The sequence below is a fragment of the Penaeus vannamei genome, chromosome 34 (genome assembly GCF_042767895.1).
Source record: "Penaeus vannamei isolate JL-2024 chromosome 34, ASM4276789v1, whole genome shotgun sequence".
In the NCBI taxonomy this organism is placed as follows: Eukaryota; Metazoa; Arthropoda; class Malacostraca; order Decapoda; family Penaeidae; genus Penaeus; species Penaeus vannamei.
The window spans coordinates 3919805-3927304 of record NC_091582.1 but is presented as its reverse complement, the minus strand read 5'-3'; positions in this window follow the sequence as shown (position 1 = coordinate 3927304).

Below are 7500 nucleotides of genomic sequence, written 5' to 3'. Positions count from 1 at the left end.
GAGAAAGATAGTAACACAAAAACAAAAAGAAAGAAATAGAAGTACAGATAGGAAGAAAGGGAGAGAAATACAGAAAGAGGGAATAAGAGGAGGGAAAGAGGAGGAGGACGCCAGACAAGTTCACACACTCTGGAGGGGAGGAAGTGACTTGTTCCTCTATTTTCACCCTCAATTTCCCTCGACGCAGACAGGAAATGGAAAGGAGGGAGGAGGAGGGGGGGGAGGAGGAGGAGGAGGAGGAGGAGGGGAGAGAAGGGAGGGTGGAGAGAGAAGGGGAGGAAAGGATGGAGGGGGAGGAGGGACAGAGGATGGGTGAGAGAGAAGGAGGTGGAGGAGGAGGGAGGAAGCGGAGGAGGGTGAGAGAGAAGGGGGATGGAGGGGATGGAGGGATGGAGGGACGAAGGAGGGTGAGAGAGAAGGGAGGAGGGGATGGAAGAGGAGAATAGAGAAGAAGGGTGAGAAGGAAGGGAGAAGGCGAAGGAGGAGGAGGGAAAAGGAGAGAGGGGGAGGAGGTGGGAGGAGGGTGGAGGGAAGGGAAGGAGAGGGAGAGGAGTGACGACGAAGGTAAAGACGGAAAGAAAAGTAAAGGAAAAAACAGGAAGAAAGGAAGGGGGGGGGGAGGAGGAGGGAGAAGGTGACGGAGAAGGTAAAGATGAATATGAAGGTAAAGGATAAAGGAAGAAGATGAAAGGAAGTGAATGGATAAAGTATATAATCAAAATAACGGAAACAAATAAGAGAATAGGAAAGATAAATAAATCGCAACAGAAATGAGAGAAAGAATAGTGGATATACATAAGGAAAGAGAAATGAATAAATAAATAAACAATTCAAAGAAATGAATACACACACCAAAATAAATGAACAAATAAATGGAAATAAAGAAGTAAACAAAGGAATGAAGCAACGGAAGCGTGGCACGAATGGGGGAAAGGTCGAGAAAATACAATAAAAAAAGAGAAGAGGAAGAGAGAGAGAGAGAGAAAAAAAAACGAAGGCGAAAAAAAATCCATACCAAACAGACAAGGACACGAATCAAACATTGAGAAAAACAATCTAATACAAAATTAAAACAAGTGCAAAAACAGACGAGAAACACAGCGCCACCAACGCGACGTGGCACTTCTTCTCCCGTGGCACCCCCCTCTCACCCCTTCCCCCCTCTCACCCTCCCTTTTCCCTCTCGCTCCCTTTCCATCTTCCCATCCACCTCCTCCTCCTTCTCCTTCCCCCTCCTCCTCTTCCCTCTCCCTCCTCCTCCTCCTTCTTCCTCTCCCTCCCCCTCCCCCTCCCCCTCCTCCTCCTTCTCCTCTTCTCTCTTCCTCCTCCTCCCTCCTCCTCCTCCCTCTCCCTCACTCCTCTCTCCTCCTTCTCCTTCCCCCTTCTCCTCTCCCTCTCCCTCCTCCTCCACCCGTTCCCTTCCCCTCTCCCCTTCTGCCTCCTAAACCCTCCTCCTCCTCCTCCTCCTCCTCCTCCTCCTCCTCCTCCTCCTCCTCCCCACTCCCTCTCCTTCTCCCCCCTCCCTCCCTCTCCTTCTCCCCCTTCCCTCCCTCGCGCCGACAAAAAAATGACTAAACACAGGGGGGGGGGGGGGGCTGACTCGAGACCTAAAAATATCTCCATCACTAAAGGGGAGAAGGGAGGAGGGGAGGGGGGGAGAGGGAGAGCAGGTAAGGGAGAAGGAGGGATGGGGGAGATGCCGGGTTGAAATTGGACAGTTGATTGAATTATTGGAAGAGGAGGAGAGGGGAGAGTGAAGAAAGGAGGGAGAGAGAGAGAGTGGAGAAAGAGGATAAGGTAAAGAAACATATGAGAAAAAGAGAGATGAGACAGAGTGAGCATTAAAAGAAAGAGAAAGAAAATAGATAGAAGAGAGAGAGAGAGAGAGAGAGAGAGAGAGAGAGAGAGAGAGAGAGAGAGAGAGAGAGAGAGAGAGAGAGAGAGAAAGAGAGAGAGAGAGAGAGAGAGAGAGAGGAGAGAGAGAAAGCAGAGAGAAAGAGAGAAACAGAGATAGAAAAAGAGAGAGGCAAGCGAGAAGAAAGAGAAGGGAGAAAGAGAAAGAGATGGATAAATAAATAGATAGATAGATAGATAGATAGATAGAGAGAGAATAAGGGAGAGAGAGAAGCAAGGAAAAATCGAACAACGATGACAGGAAATGGATAAAAGATTTACCTTCTCGCCGGTTCGCCATATTTACATACGGGGGTAACCATATTTCAAGAAGATGGAGAGAGAGACGCACAGAGGAAGAGAGAGAGAGGGAGGGAAGAAGGGGAGGAGGAAGAGAGAGAGGGAGGGAAGAAGGGGAGGAGGAAGAGAGAGAGAGAGAGAGGGAAGAAGGGGAGGAGGAAGAAAGAGAGAGAGAGGGAGGGAAGAACGGGAGGAGGAAGAGAGAAAGGGAGGGAGGGAAGAAGGGGAAATTGGAGGAAGAGAGAAAGGGAGGGAGGGAAGAAGGGGAGGAGGAAGAGAAAGAGGGAGGGAAGAAGGGGAAGAGGAAGAGGAGAGGGAGGGAAGAAGGGGAGGAGGAAGAGAGAGAGAGACGGAGGGAAGAGAAGGGGAAGAGGAAGAGAGAAAGGGGAAGGAAGAAGGAGGAAGATTGGAGGAAGAGAGGAGGGAGAGGAGGGAGGGAGAGAGAGGAAAAAGAAAGGAGAGGGAGGAAGAGGAGGAAGAAGGGAGGAGGAAGGAAGAGGGAAAGAGGAAGAGAAGGTGAGAGAAGAGAGGGAAGGAGGAAGAGAGGAAGGAGGAAAGGGAAGAGGGAGACAAGAGTGGAGGGAACAAGAACAAAAAAGGAATCAAGGAAAGAGACAGAGAAAAGGAGACAAAGGAAAGAAATGAGGAAGACGGAAGGAGGAAAGAGGATCCAAGAAAAATATTAATTAAAGTAAACATTCGCGATGAAGAAGAAAATAAAGAGAGAAAAGGGACTCTAAATAATAAAATGTAACGACGAAGTTGGAGGAAGAGGAGAAAAAAAAGAAAAATAACAAAAAATAAAAAGGAAATAAAAGAAAAGAATAAAGAAAAAAAAAAGATAAAAGAAGGAAAAGAAAAAAGAAAAAATAAGGAAAAAGAAAAATAAAAACGGAGGAAAAGAAATAGAAGAAAGACAAAAAGAACATAGAAAAAAGAAAAAAGAAGGAAAATAAAGATAAAATAAAATAAAGAAAAAGGAGAATAAAAACGAAGGAAAAGAAAAAGAAAAAAGACAAAAAGAAAATAAAAGAAAAAAAAAATAAAATAAAAACGAAGGAAAAGAAAAAAAGACAAAAAGACAAAAAGAAAATACAAGAAATAAAAAGAAAAAGAAAAAAAATAAGAAGGGAAGAAAGAGCTCTTATCACACGTGCATCGCGTCAAGAATGTCCATATGGTCGTGTTTTTTGCGAGATGCCATAGCGAGGCCCGACCTTACGGTGATCCCCGGAATGTGTTTTCATCTCGCCAGACCTCGTTACCAAGACGTGAAGCCGCGAGATTTAATTAACTCTTGGCAACACGCACGCACGCACTCACACACGCGCGCGCACATGTTAACTGTGTGTGTGTGTGTTTTTCGCACACTCGTAGACAAACATGGAGATACGTGCTTACATAAACATTCTCTATCTCTGTTTCTGTCTGTCTGTCTGTCTGTCTGTCTGTCTCTCTCTCGCTGTGTGTGTGTGTGTGTGTGTGTGTGTGTGTGTGTGTGTGTGTGTGTGTGTGTGTGTGTGTGTGTGTGTGTGTGTGTGTGTGTGTGTGTGTGTGTGTGTGTGTGTGTGTGTGTGTGTGTGTGTGTGTGTGTGTGTGTGTGTGTGTGTGTCTGTTAGTTAGTTAGTTAGTTAGTTAGTAAGTCAGTCTCTCTCTCTCTCTCTCTACCTTTTTTTTCGTTTTCTCTGTGTCTCTCTTTCTCTCTCTCTCCCTCCTTCCCTCCCCCTCCCTCGCCCTCTCCCTCTCTCCCCAAATTAGAAACGCAAGGTAAGAAGCCCCATTTCAGCATCACCGCCTCTTCTCAGGCAAACCCAGGAGCACCATAACAAGAGCAACACCATACTGCCACCATCACCTCCTCCTCCTCTCCCTCTGTGTCTGTCTGTCTGTCTGTCTGTTTGTCTCTCGCTCCGCCCTTCTCTCTCTCTCTCTCTCTCTCTCTCTCTCTCTCTCTCTCTCTCTCTCTCTCTCTCTCTCTCTCTCCTCTCTCTCTCTCTCTCTCTCTCTCTCTCTCTCTTCATCTCTCTATCTCCCCCTCTCTCTGTCTCTCTGTCTCTCTGTCTCCCTCCCCCCCTCCCTCCCTCCCTCCCTCCCTCCCCCTCCCCCCCTCTCTCTCTCTCCCTCTCTTCCCCAACACCCGAGGAGAAGCTGGGATCGCGCCCCGTTATGGAGGATCAACTTAGGCTTCTGTTATTACTGCTCGCCTTCGCTGTTGGGGGAGGGGGGAGGGGGAGGGGGAGGGGGAGGGAGGAGAGGGAAGGGAGGAGGGGAGGTAGGAGGTGAGAGGATGGGGAGGAGAGGAGCAGGAGGAGGTGAGAGGATGGGGGAGGAATGAAAGAAAGAGAATAAGCCGAGAGGAGGAGGGAGAGAAAGAGGTTGGATGGGAGGGGGGGGGAAGAGAGAGAAAGAGAGAGAGAGAGAGAGAGAGAAAGAAGAGAGAGAGAGAGAGAGAGAGAGAGAGAGAGAGAGAGAGAGAGAGAGAGAGAGAGAGAGAGAGAGAGAGAGAGAGAGAGATAAAAAAACAGAAAACGAACGTAAATGAAAGAGAGAGAGAGAGAGAGAGAGAGAGAGAGAGAGAGAGAGAGAGAGAGAGAGAGAGAGAGAGAGAGAGAGAGAGAGAGAGAGAGAGAGAGAGAGAGATAACAAAGAAACAAAAACAAACAGAGGAAAAATAAGTGAGCAGACACCTCCCCCAAAGACACAGCAAGCAGCCCTCCCTCCCGAAAAGAAGAAAGAAAACCCCTGAAAACAACTGAAAAGAAAACGGGATTCATTGGAATGCCAAGTCAGTGGGAGAGGAGGAGGAGAAGAGAGGGAAAGGGAGGGATGGGGAAGGAGGGAGGAGAGGAGAGGATGGGGAAGGAGGGAGGGAGAGGGAGGATGGGAAGGAGGAGGAGAGGGAGAGGGATGGGAAGGAGGAGGGAGAGGGAGAGGGATGGGGAAGGAGGCAGGGAGAGGGAGGGATGGGAAGGAGGGAGGAGAGGGAGGGAGGGATAGAGGGAAGGAGGAGGGAGAGGGAGAGGATGGGGAAGGAGGGAGGAGAGGGAGAGGATGGGGAAGGAGGGAGGGAGAGGGAGAGGGAGGGAGGGAAGGAGGAGAGAGGGAGAGGAGGGAGGGGAAGGAGAGTGATGGGAAAGGAGGGAGAGGGAAGGGAAGGAGAGGATGAGGAGGGAGGGAGAGGGAGGGGGAGGAAAGGGAGGAAAGGGGAAGCGAAGGAGAGGGAGAAGGAAGGAGGAAGGTAAGGGAGAGGGAAGGTAAGAGGGAGGAGGGAGAGGGAAGAGGAGAGAGAGGAGAGGGAGAGGGATGGGGAGAGAGGGAAGGGAAGAGGGAAGGAGGGAGAGGGAGAGGAAGGAAGGAGGAGAGGGAGAAGAGGGAAGGGAAGGGAGAGGGAGAGGGAGGAGAGGGAAGAAGGAAGGTAAGGGAGAGGGAAGGTAAGAGAGAGGGTAGGGAAGAGGGAGAGAGGGAGGAGGGAGGAGGGAAGGGAGGAAGGGAGAGGATAGGGAGGAGGGAAGGAGAGGGAAGGAAGAGGAAGTGAGGGAGGAGGGAAAGGATGAGGGATGGGGAAGATAGGAAAAGGAGAAAGGGAGAAAGAGAGAGGAAAATAGATAGACAGAAAGAGAAAGAGAGCGAGAGAGAGGGAGATAGACAACAAGACAGAGAGAAAAACAGAGACAGATGGAGAGAGAGAGAGAGAGAAACTGCATGGCGGGGGCGCGTGTGTGTGTGTATGTATGTGCACACTTGCCCGCGTGTGTGTGTATACATACCATGACAGACTTAATTTCCATCTGTTTTGGCTTCCCGCATCACCAAGCGTCCCCCCTCCCCCCTCCCCCCTCCCCATTCCCTCCCCCCTTCCCCAGCGTCACTATCCAATCTATTCTCGCCTTAAATAGCTCTTCCCCTCTATCTATCCATTGCTTCATCCTCCCTCCCTCCATCCATCTATCCGTCCGTCTCTCCCTCCCTCAATCTATCTATCAATCTATTCATCGAACCATCTATCTATCTATCTATTCCCTCCCTCCATCCGTTTATCCGTCCATCCCTCTCTCAACCTATCTATCTATCTATCGATCTCTCTATCCGTCTATCCATCCATCCGTCTATCCATCTCTTCCCTCCCTCCCTTCATCCGTCCCTCAACCTATCTATCTGCCTGTCAGTCAATCTACCAACCTATCTATCTGCCTGTCAGTCAATCTACCAACCTATCTATCTGCCTGTCAGTCAATCTACCAACCTATCTATCTGTCTGTCAGTCTACCAATCTATCTATCTATCTGTCTGTCAGTCTACCAATCTATCTATCTGTCTGTCAGTCTACCAATCTATCTATCTATCTGTCTGTCAGTCAATCAACCAATTTATCTATCTGTCAATCTACCAATCTATCTATCTGTCTGTCTGTCAATCTACCAATCTATCTATCTGTCTGTCTGTCAATCTACCAATCTATCTATCCATGCATCCATCCATCCGTCTACCCATCTATCCACCTCAGCCTCACACAGTGCCACTCTCTGGCATCTATTAGGAAAAGGGACATGAAAGTGCCAAGCCCGAATTACTGTCCGATATCCCAAGAAGGTCGACACTCCCGCAGTAAACCGGACGAAATTGGACCTTCAAGCGCGGCTGTTCTGAGGACGGACATTCCACTCCTTGCATTTTTGTGTCTACCTTTATTTTGTCTTTTTCTTAATTCTTCTACCTTTATTTTGTCTTTTCCTTCATTATTCTACCTTTATTTTGTCTTTTTCTTCATTCTTCTACCTTTATTTCGTCTTTTTCTTCATTATTCTACCTTTATTTTGTCTTTTTCTTTATTCTTCTACCTTTATTTTGTCTTTTTCTTTATTCTTCTACCTTTATTTGGTCCTTTTCTTCATTCCCCTTTTCAAGTTTTGTTCTCAGTTATTTTTTTTTTCCACCAGCTAGTTATTATTCTCACTTCTCCACTCCTCTTTGCAGGCTTTCTCTGTCTGTCTGTCTGTCTGTCTCTCTGTCTTTCTCTTTCTCTCTCTCTTGCATTTTTTATCAATTTTCCCATTTCATCTTATCATTCGTCAGTAATGCGATCGGTGCCTCTAGCTAGAGCGAGTCATGCAAACGGAGAGAGAGAGAGAAAGAGAGAAAGAGAGAGAGAGAGAGAGAGAGAGAGAGAGAGAGAGAGAGAGAGAGAGAGACACGAAAGAAAGAGAGAGAGAGAGAGAGACAGAGAGACGAAAGAAAGAGAAAGAGAGAGAGACGAAAGAAAGAGAGAGAGAGAGAGAGGGAGAGAGAGAGTGTGAGAGAGAGAGACAG